Genomic DNA, 17,895 nt, shown 5'->3' on the forward strand with positions numbered 1-17,895 from the left:
TGCTCGCCAGCCTGACTTCAGTCCAGTCTGCCAGTCTGACTGCAACCCAGCCCGACAGTCTGCCTACAGTCCAGCCCGCCAGTCTGTCTATGGGCTCTGCCCGCCTGCCTATTACCAGCCAGCTGTGCCTGCCAGTCTGCTTACCCGGAGCACCTGCCAGTTACCTGTTGTGCCCGCCAGCCTGACTACCTGGAGTACCCGCCAGTTACCCGTTGTGCCCGCCAGCCTGCTTACCTGGAGCACCTGCCAGTTACCTGTTGTACCCATCAGCCTGCTTACCCGGAGCACTTACCCGTTACCTGTTGTGCCCGCCAGCCTTCCTACCTGCAGCACCCGTCTGGCTATCTGCCATTCCAGCCTGCTTATCTACCTGGACCACACGTCTGCCTTCCTGCCGTGCTTATCCGCTGTACCGGTCAGCTCCTGTCATCTGACCAGTGGGAGTCACCTGCTCTCATACAAGGTCGGTCCCAGAGTAGCACCTGGTTCACCTGCCCGGTCCCTCCCTGGTTCACGGAGTCGACTAAGCCGCCGTGTGACCTTGGTCAGACCGTGTAGGCACCTAGTTTCGCCCCTCTGGTCCCTCCTTCCACCACCCGGACCCGTAACAACACATTCCTGGCCATTCTTTGCATTTCATTCTGGGTGGAGTCATGGGGTCATTGAGATCCTGGATGGGCTTGAAGTATGTGTAAGGAGTCAGAAGCGATGTTATCACTGGCACCAAACAGGAGTATCCGGGAAGAGGATCTTTTAAGATGGGATAAACCACCACACTGAGTTGTGTAAAATAATGCAGCGTGTGACTGTGCTTAATTACAAAGGTAAAATAAACTTTTATTTAAATTTGAAAAACGCACCACTAGAGATTCGAGACAGTAAACTTGTAATTCGGGGCACAGATATCTTCCCTTGATCGGTCTGCATCAGGAGGATGTGGACCCATGGATCTGTTGTCTCTGTCAAACTTACAGTTGAAACCAGAAGTTTGCATACACTATATAAGAAAACACATATGCATGTTTTTCTCAATATCTCACAGGAAATCAGAATAAACTTTGCCTGTTTTAGATCAATTAGGATCATCATCATTTTTAATATTTACCAAATGCCAGAATAATGAGAGAGAGAGCGAATGTTTTAAGGCATTTTTATTACTCACTGCAAAGTCAAAAGTTTACATATATTTCATTAGTATTTGGTGCCATTGCCCTTAAACTAAATTACTTGGGTCAAACGTTTGCAATATCCTTCCACAAGCTTCTCACGATAGTTGGTCGGAATTTGGGCCCATTCCTCCTGACAAAACTGGTGTAACTGATCCAGGTTTGTATGTCGCCTTGCTCGCACCTGCCTTTTCTGCTTTGCCCATAAATTTTCAATGGGATTGAGATCAGGGCTTTGTGATGACCACTGCAAAACATTGACTTTGCTATCCTTAAGCCACTTTGTTACCACTTTGGCAGCTTGCTTCAGGTCATTGTCCATTTGGAAGACCCATTTCCGCCCAAGCTTTAACTTCCTGGCTGATGTCTTGAGATGTTGCTTCAGTATTGCCACATAATCTTTTCTTATGATGCCATCTCTTTTGTGAAGTGCACCAGTCCCTCCTGCTGTAAAACAACCCCACAACATGTTGCTGCCACCCCAGTTGGGATGGTGTTCTTAGGCTTCCAAGCTTCTCCCTTTTTCCTACAAACGTAACGATGGCCATTATGCCCAAAAAGTTCACTTTTAGTTTCATCAGCCCGCAAGATATGTCTCCAAAAATTAAGGTCTTTGTTCCTGTGTGCATTTGCAAACGCTAATTTGACTCTTTTATGTTTCTTTTGGAGTATTGGCTGACAGAGTGGCCTTTCAGACCATGTTGATACACTACTCGTTTTACTGTGGGTATTGACACAATTTTGCTTTTGTCCTTGGGTTGATATGCACATGTCGGATCAAAGCACATTCATCTCTGGGACAAAGAACCCGTCTCCTTCCTAGGCGGGACGATGGCTGGACATTCCCATCTTGTTTTTACTTGCGTATAATTGTTTGTACAGATGAAGGAGGCACCTTCAGGTATCTTGAAATTGTACCCAAGGATGGGCCAGACCTGTGCAAGTCCACAACTCTCTTCCTGATATCTTGGCTGATTTCTTTAGACTGTCTTCTGATGCTTCACTAAGAAGCAGTGTGTTTCAGGTATGCATTAAAATACATCCACATGTGTGTCTCTAATTAAATCGGATGTTGCCAAAAACAGAAGCTTCCAAACACATGACATCATCATATGGGCAGTCCAGAATTGTTTAAATGAATAGCAATCTTAGAGTATGTAAACTTTTGACTTTGCAGTAAGCAATAAAAATGCCTTAAAACATTCTCTCTCAATATTCTGGCATTTGACAAATATTAAAAATTATGACAATCCTAATTGACCTAAAACAGAAAAGGTTTATACTGATTTCATGAGATATTGAGAAAAACATACGTATGTCTTTTTATATAGTGTATGTAAACTTCTGGTTTCAACTGTAAATACTGGACTCACAAGTAGCTATGACACAATAGAAGATAGCCTGAACTATCTCATGAAGTTGATCTTGTGGCATGATGGTGGTTCTTGGCACCATGTCCACTGCCGGGTTGGGAGATAGTGATCCCTGGACAGCAGCCTATGATATTGGAAGCCGGCTTGTCCTCGGTAAGGATGCTGGGGAATGCATGATTGGAGCTGCGTGTTGGGACTCAAAAGGAGTAGGTTATGCTTGAGACCTTGGAATGGTCTGGGAAGAAGCGCTCCCTGAAGGACGATACATTGCACACCAAATAAACTGCTCTGATCTAGGAGCGCTACCTAAGGTATCAGTGCGGAATTTGTGGATGTTGCCTTTTTGGTAATTGTAGTGTCCTGTGATGGTGTAGTTGTCTTTCTTCCCCATCTGGTTAGGTAAAATGTAATCTCCGAGTAGTTGTTGTTTAGATTATGGCCCAGAAGAACAATGAACACGTCTTTACTCTACATTTGCCAGGACTATTCCTCCCACCTTGAAAGGTTTTATCACTTAAAATTGTATTTTTCTTCTCTTTTTCACACTAATAGAGACCTTGATGTGTATGTTTTACAGCAGGGGTCTCAAACACGCGGCCCGCGGGCCGCATGCGGCCCCTGAGGCTGCTTTATGCGGCCCGCAGGCACAGACCCCTTGACGATCCCGACCTGGTCCAGGAGGAGCCGCCGACAGCAGCGCTGAATTGCCACACAGAGACTGTTTCCCAGCACTGCATTTCCAATGCCAGCCGCTGGCCAATCAGAGGCCAGCAGCTGATATCTGCGTGTCGGCGCAGTGAGTATGACGTCATTGCCATATGCAGAAGTCAGCTGCTGGCCTCTGATTGGCCGGCGGCTGACATTGAAAATGCTGTGCTGGGAGACAGTCTCTGTGCGGCAATGCAGCACTGCTGTCGGCGGATCCTCCTGGACCAGGTCGGGATCGTCAAGGGGTCGGACTCTGTGGTGCCTGCGGGCCACATCTGCAGGAAGGCCGCCGAGGGAACGGAGGACAGGTGAGAATCATCTTTTTTTTTTTTTCTATTTTATGTGTGTGAAGAACAGCACAGGGGGCACATAGCCACAGGATGGGGACCGGGATGGGGCACAGAGCCACAAGAGGGGACCTGGATGGGGCACATAGCCACAAGAGGGGACCTGGATGGGGCACATAGCCACAGGATGGGGACCTGGATGGGGCACAGAGCCTCAAGATGGGGACCTGGATGGGGCACATAGCCACAAGATGGGGACCTGGATGGGGCACATAGCCACAAGATGGGGACCAGATGGGGACCTGGATGGGGACCAGAGCCACAAGATGGGGACCTGGATGGGGAATATTGCCACAGGATGGGGACCTGGATGGGGCACATAGCCCCAAGATGGGGACCTGGATGAGGCACATTAGTACAAGATGGGCGCCAGGATGGGGAACGTTGCCACAGGATGGGGACCTGGATGGGGCACATAGCCACAGGATGGGGACCTGGATGGGGCACATTAGTACAAGATGGGGACTTGGATGGGGAACATTACTACAAGATGTTTTCCATTATTACTATATGATGCTAATTGTAAGACAATATTACTGTATGTGGCCAATTGGGGGAAATAAAATTGTAAAAAAAATAAAAAATAAAATAAAGCATGAAAAAATATTGGGCACTAAAAATGCTGTTTTATATGTAAACTAAAGTAAACACAAAAAAGTGCACGTTTATTATCGCCACATCCATAACGACCCAAGCCATAAAAAAATAAACACGGCAAAAATGTTCAAAAGGTGTATACAAAAAAAATGGTATCACTAAAAATGTCACATTGAACAAAGAATGCGGCCCCCCAAATTCAAATTTTTTCCATGTGCGGCCCATATACCCAGCCGAGTTTGAGACCCCTGTTTTACAGAAAGAAATACATGACTGAGGCCAGCACTGCTTTCACTGCTCAAGAGGAATTACCACCATTTTCTACTGAGCAATCATCAACCACATCTGATGAATCCTCTAATGACTCCTTGTAAGTAATTTTGACAACATACAAAAATAGAAATAAAAGATGAACAATTTATGTAACTTTTGAATTCAAATTAAAATTAGATTAAAGTCAAAGTTAAAGGGGTTGTGCCATAAAGAATACAGTTAACCAACCAGAAAAGATGGAATTAAATAGTTTTGTAATTTGTGTTTAAAAATTATGTTTCATTCAAAAGATACCAAGCTTTTATTTTTTGTGTTATGCTCTCTGGTGCCCCCTGGTGTTATTCCATTACGACCTGGTAGTGAGTGATCAGCTGGTCGAGTTTGCACAGTTCCATTCATAAGAGGTCCCCCCAACTCCCCACCCGCAGCATACACAACATATTCTCTGTCAGAAGTCTGACAGCGCAGGCGCCCTGCTGTAAGCACAGAGCCTGTCTGTCTATGATTCAGCCCCTGCGCTCACACAACTGACCTCTGAGTGAGATCATCTGCTTCACAGACCCGCGAGCTCGATTGCAGAGAGACGCTTCATAATTAAAAAAAAAAAAAAAAAGGCTTGGTATCTTTGGAATGAAGCATAATTTTTAATCCCTATGAATTGCAAAACTATTTCCACCTTTTCTGGTTGGTTAACTGTATTCTTTATCGTGGCACAGCCCCTTTAATATTAACATAATTTGTATTTCATATGTATAAAGGAAAGAAAAAGAAGCTTAGAAAAAGAATTAGGCAACATGTATCAGTTGTCAGGTTTTCTTTAAGCTCAGTACTAATCAAAAGTTTGAAGCATCCTTTTAATGCAATGGTTTTACTTGTTTTTATTGGAATATGAATATTGTAGATTTAGACTGTGTGCACACGAGAAGGAATAGTAGCGTTTTGGACGCAGCATATTTTTACTGTGTTGTACAGTACAAGTACAGTGGATGGGATTAACAGAATCCCATGTCCACTGTGCTTCTTTTTTTACACTGCATAAAGTCACCTGCAGTGCGTGTTTTTGAGCCGCAGCATGTCAATTTGTTTTGCGGCAATGCAAAAAACGCATGTATATCATAAATAAAGAAATAATTTAAAAAAATGACGTGGGGTGCCCCCTATTTTTGATAACCAGCCCAAGTAAAGCAGACAGGTGCAGGTTTATAATACCAAGCTGGAAAGGTCCATGAATATTGGCCCCCTCCCTGCCTAAGCCCGCAGTCGCCCCAGAATTGGCCCATCTATGAGATGGGCCAATTCGGGCACTTTGCCCGACTCTTCCCGATTGCCCTTGTATGGTTTCAAACAAGGGAATAATTTATGGGGTTGATGTCAGTTTCATAATGTCAGCTTGCATCAAGCCATGGTGTTAAGAAGTAATGTTTCTCCTTGCGGAGAGCGACATGCTAAGCACGTCAAGGTTAGGAGACTTTTCAAACCGCAATGCTCTTCTGGGAAATATGCAAATTGTCTCTTCAGAGAGGAATAGAACCAGAACTCTAGTGCCACCTATTGGAAGTATCAATCTTAAAAGCCAATATTGACCCTTTAACGAGTATTATCACATGACTTAGGATAAAATCCAAGACCAGAAGCTCACTTTGCTGACACTGTGTTTCCCAGAAGAGCATTGCTCCTTGTGCTATGAGTACAGTTTTTCCTTTTTTACCGTTTGATAGAAGGCACCCAAGTGCCGCTAAGTGTGTGTAGAAGTATGAATACCACTATAAAATACTAAAGGCAGATTAGGGACAAAGTTTTTTATATACCCCTAGGCGTTTTTAATCAAATATGAAATAAAGGCTAAATTTCATGACTTGTTAGAGAGGGGTCTCTTTTGCGGTTCTCCCCATTTTGTAAATACATTATCAATATACCCCTTCCAGGCCATTGTTTTCCTCACAGTTTGTTATATATTACTAACCCAGTAATAAAAAAAACACACACAGGATAAAATAGTTTATTTTTGAAAACACTCCCCCACACTTCACTCACCAACTTATTAAAAAGCAAAAAAAACACCCTAAAGATCTGGCGTAATCTTGCAAATCAGGAGTAGCCCAAAAATGGGAACCTGAAAGACATAAAAAGAGTTAAATAAAAACAAGAAACACTCCCTAATTCACCAATTTATTATTAAGTAATAATTAGTGATGGGCGAGCACCAAAATGCTCGGGTGCTCATTGCTCGGGTCGAGCAAATTGGAATGCTCAGGTGCTCGATCCGAGCAACGAGCCCAATGTAAGTCTATGGGAAATTTGAGCATTTTTCAGGCGACTCCCTCAGCGGTCTGCAGAGGGACTATGTGAGAACGAAGTTCCAAAAGCCCTAAAATTATCTGAAGGTAGAAAGGGTCCACAGAATTGGTCCTCCATCCTCTGTCTCTGGAGCCCACAATACTACCAGGCCAAGACAGGTCATTATGAAATTTTTGGATTTCAATGATAAAGCTGACATTATCCGAGCTTACAAACAATTAAACCACCCATTGATCATTCAAGGCCATAAAATCCTGCTTTTCGAAGACTACTCAATTGAAGTAACCAGGAAAAGGAAGTCCTTCAGCGCTTTATGCACCAGACTGCGCAAAGAAAAAATCCGCTTTCAACTACGCTATCCGGATACTCTACGCCTGAAAGACACTGATGGCTCTTTCCGGGAATTTATCTCACCTGATAAGGCAGACTCTTTTGTCAACAGGCCCAGTCCTGAACAGACCCTCCAGGCAAAAACTCCCTCTAGTTCACGGTCACCTAGGAGACCCACGAAACAAGGAGACAAAGGAGACCAGAGCTATAACAATCGCTGATTTAATGAGTTTCTCCTTTTATACGCTTGGTGGCCCTGGAGTGAAAGTCTTTTATGGAGGCAATTGTTTGAGAAAATTCTGATAAATTACCTTAATTAGGGGGGGGAGTTAGGTTTGAATTTGAATCTAAATTTAAATTTAAATGTAATCTGTTATATTGCACACATGGTCGGGCAGAAGTGAAGCCCAGGAGATAGTCTTTTCCCTAGCGAGCAGTTAAACATGTTTACGCTCTTGCTAGGTCAGTTCTTTAAAACTTTTGTATATTGTTTTTTTGAGTTTGTTTCACATGTTCGAGCTTTGCTCGTTAGTACGTAATCTAACTACATGTCATCATTATTTTGTAAGTTGTTCACCAAACATGTCTATCTTTACAGTCTTTGAATATGTATATCGTATCTTTGAATGTTAAAGGTTTGCTCTCTCCCCAAAAACGGATGAAAGTCCTTAGACATTTAAAACGTTTAAAGCCTGACATAGCCCTTCTACAAGAAACACATTTGCCTGAAGCAGATTTCCCCCGGATGAAAAAATTATGGGTTGGGGGTATCTATGGTTCACCGTCCATAGATAGAAAGGCTGGAGTCTTAATCCTTATTAATAAGCAGTTTATACACCAGCTCATAAGTGAGCAGCAGGATGGAGAAGGGAGATTGATTCAATTAACATTATCTACGTCTTGTGGAACCTTCTCTATCTACAATGTATATGCGTCTAACATAGGCAACAAACCTTTTTTTAAAGAATTGGAGACTAGACTCTTATTTGACTCCAACCCTAACAAAAAAATAGGTGGAGACTTTAACTCGGTGGTTTCAGTTCATGAGGATAGGAAAAACACTACTGGTACTCCGCAATCGGTTACCTCACATGACAAACCACTAGCACCTTTTTTGTCTAGTTGCCAATTAATTGATTCATGGAGGTTTTTGAAACCCAGTAATAGAGAATATACGCGCTTCTCACACGCCAACGACTCTTGGTCTTGTATTGACTACTTTTGTGCAAATTGATGATATTGTTATTTCTGATCATGCTTCAGTGAGGTTGGAACTATCAAAGGATTTCCCTCGGGGCCCTGACTTCTTGTGGAGATTTCCAGATTACTTTTGCAAAGACAACTCATTTATTTCCTCTCTCAAGATATGGTTTAGCGAATTTTTATCTGACAATTCGGCACACCAAGATAACCCCACATTATTGTGGGAATCGGCCAAGGCGGTACTGAGAGGAAAAATTTTGGCATATACTTTTTCTCACAAAAAAGGGTTATGAAAAAATATAGTGAATTGTCCTCTGAACTGAAACAAGCCTACACTACATTTCTTCTTGACCCTTCCCCTCTTAATAAAACACATTGGTCTCAAAAACAATCTGAATTCAACCAATATGCAGATATGAGAGAAAAATTCCATTTATCTCAAACAGAAGCATTCTTTTATAGGTTTGGTAACAAATCGGGGAGGGTGATGGCCAATTTAGCTAAAGGTATGAGAAAGCCATAGGGAATTTTTAAATTAAGAAATAATAATGGGGTTATTCACACGGACCTTAAATCAATTAATGAGATTTTAGGCTCATTCTATAAGGACCTATACAAAAAAGCAAAACAAACCTTGCCCCTCTCTGATACACTCTTGGATAAGGTCAAATTACCTTTTTTTCCGGAGGAACATAAATCTATATTAAATAAACCTCTTTCATTGGAGGAGATTACCACTACAATTAAAAATTTGAAACCAAACAAAGCCCCTGGACCTGATGGATACACTTCTGACTTCTTTAAATCCTTAACGGAAGAGGTGTCCCCGTTGTTAGTACCGATCTTCAACAAAATAATTTGTGGCAATCCCATTTTCCCTTCCGCAACTATGGCTTATGTCAAATTATTACTAAAGCCAGACAAAGATCCATTATCCCCCAATTCATACAGACCGATTTCACTTATCAATATCGACATTAAGCTTTTATCTAAAATAATGGCTGATAGACTGGCCTCCATTCTACCCCACCTTATATCCCATGTACAATCAGGCTTTTTTAAAGGTCGCTCACCCACGCTAAATATTAGGAAAGTATTATTGGCGCTCGATAAAATCCACTCTACTCCTGATCTAAAGGGATCCACAGCAATTATCTCCCTTGACACCGAAAAAGCCTTTGATAATATAAGTTGGGATTGGTTATACATGGTTTTAACGAAGATGTCATTGTCAGGCCCCTTTTTTTATGACATTCGTAATTTATACACTTCTCCAAAAGCCCAGGTGCATAACCCGGGTTTTTTATCCTCTCCCTTCCCTCTTGAAAAGGGAACGAGACAAGGGTGTCCTTTATCCCCCTTACTTTTTAATCTGGCACTAGAACCCTTAGTCCGTATTTTGTCAGACCCTAAAACTTTTTCAGGCATCTAATTTAACAAAAAATCAATTCAGGCGACTTTTTTTGCAGACGACATCATTTTGTTCATGTCAGATCCCTTCCTACATTTACCTCTGGTGTTGGATCTACTTAAAAAGTTTGGCTCATATTCTGGATTCAAAATAAACACTAAAAAATGTGAATTGCTACCATTAACTGAAAAGGGTATGAAACTCTACCCAAAAAAATCTTTCTATGATATTAATATAGCTACATCCCATATCACCTACACTGTGTTCCAAATTATTATGCAAATATTATTTTCTCAGATTTTCCCAAATTACCTATATGAATTGCAGTCATTGTAATTTTCCAGTCAAATAACTATTAGAGTACAATTGAAAGGTTTTTGTATAAACTGCCTATGATAACAGTATATTTTTAAAAAAATAAAAAACTCAAACTGCACTCAAAATGCATGTTCCAAATTATTATGCACAGCAGAGTTTTCAACCTTTTCATTTTAATAAAGAACAAAAAATGGGCCTGGAGAATCTGGAGGATCCGGAGGATCCTCATAAAAGAGGGGGTACTGTTAGAACCCTCCTGTTTGTTTTTTCCATCTTGTGTTTTGCGGTCACGTGACCATTTGCCTTTATATTCCTGCTCCGCCCTTCTGGCTGTGCTGGACTTCAGTGTTTGACTGTTTCTCTAGCCTGGTGCTTTGGTGCCCTTCTCTGTCAGTTCACTTGGTCCTTCTGGTACCTCTTGTACCTTTTGTCAGTTTGTCTTTTTGTGTTCTGCAGCAACTTCTCTGTTTAGGAGGTGTCCCATTTTTTGTCCTAGTCCTTAGTTCTTTTAGGGACCTTAATGCTATAGGTCTTCGTTCAGACTAGCCGAGTACTAAGGCGGGTCTGTTCGCTAGGAACAGGCAGCCTGCTACATCATAGGGATTCAGCTTAGTCTTAATGTAGGGACAGCTTTCCTATCTTTCCTTAGTACATGTTGCAGATCATAACATTTTATTTCTAATTGGGATATTGGTTGGTTTAATATATTTTATCTTCTGATATTTTGGGTAGCTTTATACTTTCTAAAAATTGATTGATCAGTTGGGCATTAGGTTGTGGTATTGTATTGTTTTTTTTGTAAATTGTAGAGGGTTGAGTAATAATTTGCGAAGGTATTGGCAATCTCTTTGTTTGGTCATTTTAGCTTTGACTTTAGTCGCTTGTATTTTACCTGCTCTGTTTCCCTGCCAATAGTATTTAGCTTTGCTTTTCCGTAGGTTATGCCCGTATTTATGTTGGAGCAATTGATATAAATCGTATCTTAATTTTTGTAATTTTTGGAGAGTTGTGTTTACGGGGCTGTTTTTATGCATTTCTTCTAGTGAGGCTTTGTTTTGGTTGATTTCCTCTATTTGGCATATTCTTTCTTTTTTGTTTTGGGATGCTATTTGAATTAGTTTTCCTCTAATATAAGCCTCATGAGCATACCATACTGTTGATGCGGACACGTTGAGTGTATTATTAATTATAAAATATTCTTTCAAGGTCTCCTGCAGTTGGGGCCTAATTTTATGTGTTGCGATTAGGTAATTATTTACTCTCCATGGGGAGTATGTCGTGTAGTTGTATCCCTCTTTAATGTGTTACGAGATGGGCATGGTCTGACCATGTGATGTTACCTATCGTGGCTTTTGGATGTCATGTAATAACCATTTATCTGTAAGAATTAGGTCGATTCTTGAGTAGCCCTTGTGTGAATGTGAATAGAACGTGTAATCACGTACGGAGGTGTGCAAAACTCGCCAAACATCGTAGAGTTCTTACGCCAAGAGAGTCTGAGAAAGAGAACGAGCTTTTTCTTTTTTTGAGGATGTACAGATTTGTCTATGCCTGGCATGAGGTGATATTAAAATCCCTGCGCACCAGCAGGGCTCTTTTTTTTGCATCTGTTATTACCGCTAAACTTTCCTTAACAAAGGAAATCTGCTTGGAATTAGGGGCATATTTGGAGGCGATCGTGTAAATTTTGTTATTTCTTCTGCATACTAAGATGATGTATCTGCCTTCATTGTCTACAATGCTGTTGATCAATTGGAAGGCGATGGTGTTTTTTATCACTATTACTACTCCCCTTTTTTACCAATTGCGTGAGAGTGAAACACATTGGGAAGTTTCTGTTCTGCAACCTGTGTACGTCAACACTGTTTAAGTGAGTTTCTTGAACACACAGTCGGGCCTCTCTCCATAGTAGAGATCTTTTAACCCCTTTATGACCTGGGGCATACTAGTTCGCCCCAGGTCATCATACCCGGTTCAGCACGGGCCCCGGCGCTCAGCCTGCACTGAACCAGTGATTTATACAACTGACATGTGCTCGCAACAGCCGCGGGTGGAATCGCGATCCACCCCCAGCTGTTAACCAGTTAAATGTCGCTGTCAATCTTGGCATTAGCCCCGCCCATCGGTGTTCCCATCACATGATCGCGGGTCACCGATGGGTTGGCATGACAACCCGCGGTCTGCAGCAGACCCCAGTGGTTGTCATGTCCTGATTGCTATGAGCGCCGCCGGCCAGTAGTTGATGCTCATAGCAAGTGAACAATTCTGCTGCATATAGGCGATCTGCTCATCTCCTGTATGCAGCAAAGCCGATCTAACCCAAAATAGTATCAATAAAAACGTCAGCTCGACGCGCAAAAAATAAGCCATCACCTGGCCCTAGATTCCGAAAAATGGAGATGCCCAGGGTCTCGGAAATGGCGTGGCTTTTTTCTATAAGGAAACTTTGGATTTTTTTTTCACCACTTAAATAAAAAGAACCTATACAAGTGTGGTATCTACGAACTCGTAATAACACAGAGAATAATAATAGCAGGTCAGTTTTAGTATTCAGTGAATGTGGTAAAAAAAAAAAACATTTTGTTTTGCTATTTCACCGCACTTGGAATTTTTTTCCCGTTTTCTAGTACATGATATGGTAAGAACTAGTGATGTCGTTCAAAAGTACAACTTGTCCCGCAAAAAATAAGCCCTCACATGACCATATTGAGCGAAAAATATAAAAGTTATGGCTCTTGGAAGAAGGGGAGCAAAAAATTAAAACGGAAAATCGCAAGGTCATTAAGGGGTTAAACAGACTATTTAACCCTTTCACATTGATATTGGAAATGTGAAGTACCATATACAAAATACAGAGAAAATCTATATGTCACCACTAGACAGTTAGGGAAGAATGGGGAAATAACAAAATACAAATCTCAAAAGATATAAATAACTATAACAGTTCCAAGAATAGAGTCCGGTTCTAAGTGAACCTACTGGACATGCCGTGCTATCCAGTATACAACAAGGGGAAGTGAGAATGAAAAAATATTTTTCTCGTGCTACCGCAGAGTATTGGAAAAAATAGTTGTATGATCTGCTCAAAAAAAAATAATAAAAGATCTAGGCAGAGCAACTAAATTGAGGGTACAACGGTTAGGAAAGTAAGCTTGCTGCTTGTTCAGATCCACTCCTTCCTCAACATCGGCGGTTTCTTCTTCTTTATTAGAGAACTTGTCCCTTCTGCCACAGTCGCCAGCGACCACTTCTGCATCAGAGTCATTCCCTGCCGAGGAGATGTCAGGACATGTGTGACTCCTTTCTTAGTCATGATCAGCTTCCAGGGTAGCCCCACTTGTACACGATCTCGTTGTCTTGCAGGATTTTGGTCGCTGTAGAAAACTCGCACCTCCTGTTCAGGGTGGCAGCAGACAGATCAGTGAACATCATGATGCTCCTGAACCTGTCCGGAAGCTCTGGATTTCCCGCCGCGTCTTTGGTTATGGCTTCTTTAAAGTGGAAAAAGTGAAGCCGGGCAATTACATCTCTGGGTGCAGAGGTGGGGGCACTTTTGGGTTTGGGGATCCTGTGCGCCCTGTCTATTAGAAGGTTCCGCTGATACTTTTCAAGGATTAATTCAGTAAAAAAGTCCGTTAGGAACTCCTTCAGTGCGTCTGCAGCAATACTCTCCGGTATCCCTCTAAAATGTAGATTGTTGCGTCTGAAGCGGTTCTCCATATCCGCCAACTTTAATCTCCGTGCATTAATCTCCTCATCTGCCTCATTATTAGCGTCGACCAGATTATTGTGAGCAGTAGTGAACTCCTCCAACTTCTCCTTAATATGTGCTTTTCTATCTCCAATGTGCACAATGTCTTTCTGTAATGCAGTGAAGGTGGAGGTAATATCACTGTGTATGCCCTGTTTAAGATCCCCTAAAAGGGACTTCAGTGTGGTCTCTGTAATGGGGGCAGAGCTGTGCCATGTGTCAGGTGCATTTGATACTTGCTGTTTGGTGTCTGGAGGTCTCTGGGCTGCAGGATGGCGATCCACATGGGTCCTCTGTCAGGGGGTGATGTTCCTGTGCTGGTCTCGGACTATAACCGCTCTTTATTAGGTGAGGTCTGACCCGATAGCAGAGGATCAGACCTCATGGAGCGTTCTGCACCGACTCTGGCTGCATGATGAGTTCTACGGCAGCCATCTTGGATTTTACAGGGTGTCGGCACAAAGACTGAGATCCTGCCCTGTGCCACATCTCTGCTCTTTGTGGTGCGCCCCATCGCCGCCCAAAGTGTACCGGAGCTTGTGCTGCACGATATTAAGGTAGTCCTCTACTTTTTTTTGCGCTGTGAGCCGCTATTCGACGGTGGAAGCTCGGAGCTGGGTCTATGTGCGGCCGCTCAGCTCCTCATCTGGACACACCCACTAAATAACATTTCCCACATGTCTACTTTACATCAGCACAATTTTGGAACCAACATTTTTTAAAAATGGGTTAAAATGGGTTAAAAATTGACCAGCGACTTTGAGGGCCCTTAATGACAGAAAATACCCAAAAGTGACACCATTCTAAAAACTGCAACCTTCAAGGTGCTCAAAACCACATTCAAGTAGTTTATTAACCTTCCAGGTGCTTCACAGGATTTTTTGGAATGTGGAAGAAAACAATGAACATTTTTACCTTTCTTTTTTCACAAAAATGTTATATTAGACTCAAATTTTCTTATTTTCATTCACAAGGGTTTTCAACAGGAAAAAATGAACCACTACATTTGTTGTGCATTTCTCCTGAAGAAGCCGTTACCCCATATGTGGGGGGAAACCACTGTTTGGGCACACGGCAGGGCTCAGAAGGGAAGGAGCGCCATTTGACTTTTTGAATGTAAAATTTGCTTGAATAATTTGGGGATGCCATGTCGGGTTTGGAGAGTCACTGATGTGCCTAAACAGTGGAAACCCCCCACAAGTGACCCCATTTTGGAAACTAGACCCCTCAAGGAACTTCTCTTGATGCGTGATGAGCACTCTTAAAAATAAAGAAATCACTTTTTAGGAAAATGAAAAAATCACTTTTTCCACAAAAATGATGTTTTAGCCCCAAATGTTTTTATTTTCACAAGGGTAAGAGGAGAAAATGGACCCCAAAAACTGTTGTGCAATTTCTCCTGAGTACAGCGATACCCCATATATGGGGAAAATACACTGTTTAAGCGCACGGTAGGGTTCAGAAGGGAAGGAGCACGGTGTGACTTTTTGAACGCAAAATTGGCTGGAATCGAGAGCGTATGCCATGTCACGTTTGGAGAGCCGCTGATGCGCCTAAACAGTGGAAACCCCCCACAAATGACCCTATTTTAGAAACTAGACCCCTCAAGGATTTTATCAAGGGTTATAGTGAACATTTTGAACCCAGAGGTACGACACAGAATTTGATACCCATTAGGTCATCATATTGAATAAGTTGTCATTAGTATTGAGCGCATGTGCTTGCTACTTGAGTTTGCATCGGGTAAGCACCATGTATTGCGGGTGCACGAGTGACATGCTCGAGTCCCCCGCCCCTCATGTTTCACGGTTGTTAGACACCCAAAAGAAAAACATGCGGGGATCGCTCGTGCATGGCAGGCAATCCCTGCAAGTTTTTTTTGTCTGTATAACAGCCGCAAAACATATGGGGTGGAAACTCGAGCATGTCACTCGAGCATCTGCAATTCTCCGTGTATACCCGAGATTTTTTGGCTGATGGAGCTGTATGGCAGCTTATTTTTTTGCAGGACAAGATGACATTTTCAGTGGTACTATTTTTATTTACATTCGTCTTTTTAGTATAATCTCTTTTTATTGAAATAAGAAAAGACATAAACATACAAAATCAACATCAGTAGAAGCCAGTGCTCAGTCTCGACGGTCAGAACATTGTATATTCACATATGTACTATTTTTCTTATAAGACTGAAGCACCTTTATCCAGCAGTATAAGCTTACTTTTATCTGTTCCAACAATGGAACCAAGAACATATATCAAATATCAACACTACCAAAACGGGAGAAAAGAAAAAAAAAAAAAAGGGGGGGGGGGGGGGAGCAGGAGAAGAAGTAATAAGAAAGTGAAGATAGGAAAGGAGAGAAGGGTTTAAGGAATGGGAACGGGGCAGGGGAGTCTGAGCTAAGGTTCCATTTTAATTTCACTAATCATCTCCAGCACCAATCCGGATCCAATTCGCCTATTCATCAGTTTTTACCCAAATAGCCCGTGGAACTCCGACGAGTCTTGAAACAAGATCCAAACACTCCAGATCTTCATGAATTTATCCGCACAATCATTGAAATCAGCAGAAAGCTCCTCCATTCTGCAGATATTAGCCATTTCATTGTACCACTCTGAGATTGGGGGGATTTGAGGTGACCTCCAATAACGTGGAATCACCGCACGAGCTGCTGTTAAACAAAATCTTAAAATATCTTTTTTTTGGGATCTAATCGATGAAGGCAGAATGGAAAGTAGGGCTATCTCAGGGCAGTTCTCAACCCTATTTCCAGTAATTAGGTTATAGTTGGAGAATATTTTATCCCACAGAGGTTTGATCCGACTACATTCCCACCAGATGTGGAGCATAGATCCCTTTTCCACTCCACATCGCCAACACATGTCTGAAGTTGCCGGAAACATGGAGTGGAGTTTCACAGGATACCGGTACCATCTTGCCATAATTTTGAAATTTTTCTCCTGCGCATAATTTGCACCTGACATTTTGTGTGTAAACAAGAAACTTTTTTCCCAGTCTGACGAGGGTATGATATGTCCCAATTCCTGTTCCCACTTATGTTGAAAATTAAGCTTTCCTGAGATATTTACCCCTATCAGACAATTATAAAGCATGGATATTACATGATTGGGAGGAGATTCCTGCAAAAACAGTCTCTCAAAGGAAGATGGTGTACACTGGAACAGGGGCACTGTCCCCCTAGACGATAAAAACGATTGTAACTGTAGATATTCCAACCACTGGAGTTTTCTAGACGGATACCTGTCTTGTATTGTATTGAATGACGGAAATCTACCATTTTCGAATATCTGCAGAAGGCGAACATCCTCCCTAGCTCTCCATCCCATGAAAGAATCCCTCAAATATCCAGGAGGGAAGGAGGGATTGGAGAATAATGGCATAAGAGGGCTGATTGTACTAGAGGAAAAGTGTTTTTTCATAATTGCATGCCAAATTTTTTTTGTACCCCTAGTCAATTCAGATAAACCTCCAATTGAGGAAACATCTGAGGCGAAGAGCCAAGGAAGGTGCTTCAAAGGAACAACTACTCCCTCCTGCTCAACAGTGACCCATTGCTTTGTCAAAGAATTATAGTGCCAGTCTAGAAGGCGACCCAAAGCAGAGGCTTGAAAGTATGTTTTAAAATTCGGAAATCCAGCTCCACCAGCTGCTTTAGGGCGGTTTAAAGTCTGCATACTTATCCTAGGTCTACCTTTACCCCACACAAACCTAGTTAATACTGTACGTAATCTGCTGAAAAAGCTGCATGGGGGAGAGATAGGGACAGTTTGAAAAATCTATAAAAAACGGGGAAGTATATCCATTTTTACGGCATTCATTTTGCCAAACCAGGACATTCTCAGTTTACTGTAATTTAGTAAATCTTTACATGTACGGTCCAAGAGAGACTGGTAGTTTAGCGCATACATTTTTGATGAATCAGAAGAAACGAGCACTCCCAGGTATTTTATCGCCTCCGATTTCCACTTAAAAGGGAAGTTGTCCATCACCTGTCTAACCTCTCTCTGTGGCAATGACACGTTTAATGCCTCCGATTTTGAGTAATTAACTTTGAAATTACTCAGGAACCCAAATCTGTCAAACTCCTTCATTAATGAA

The sequence above is a fragment of the Phyllobates terribilis genome, unplaced genomic scaffold, assembly GCF_046119375.1.
Source record: "Phyllobates terribilis strain yellow unplaced genomic scaffold, ASM4611937v1 Scaffold_147__1_contigs__length_4592116, whole genome shotgun sequence".
Lineage (NCBI taxonomy): Eukaryota > Metazoa > Chordata > Amphibia > Anura > Dendrobatidae > Phyllobates > Phyllobates terribilis.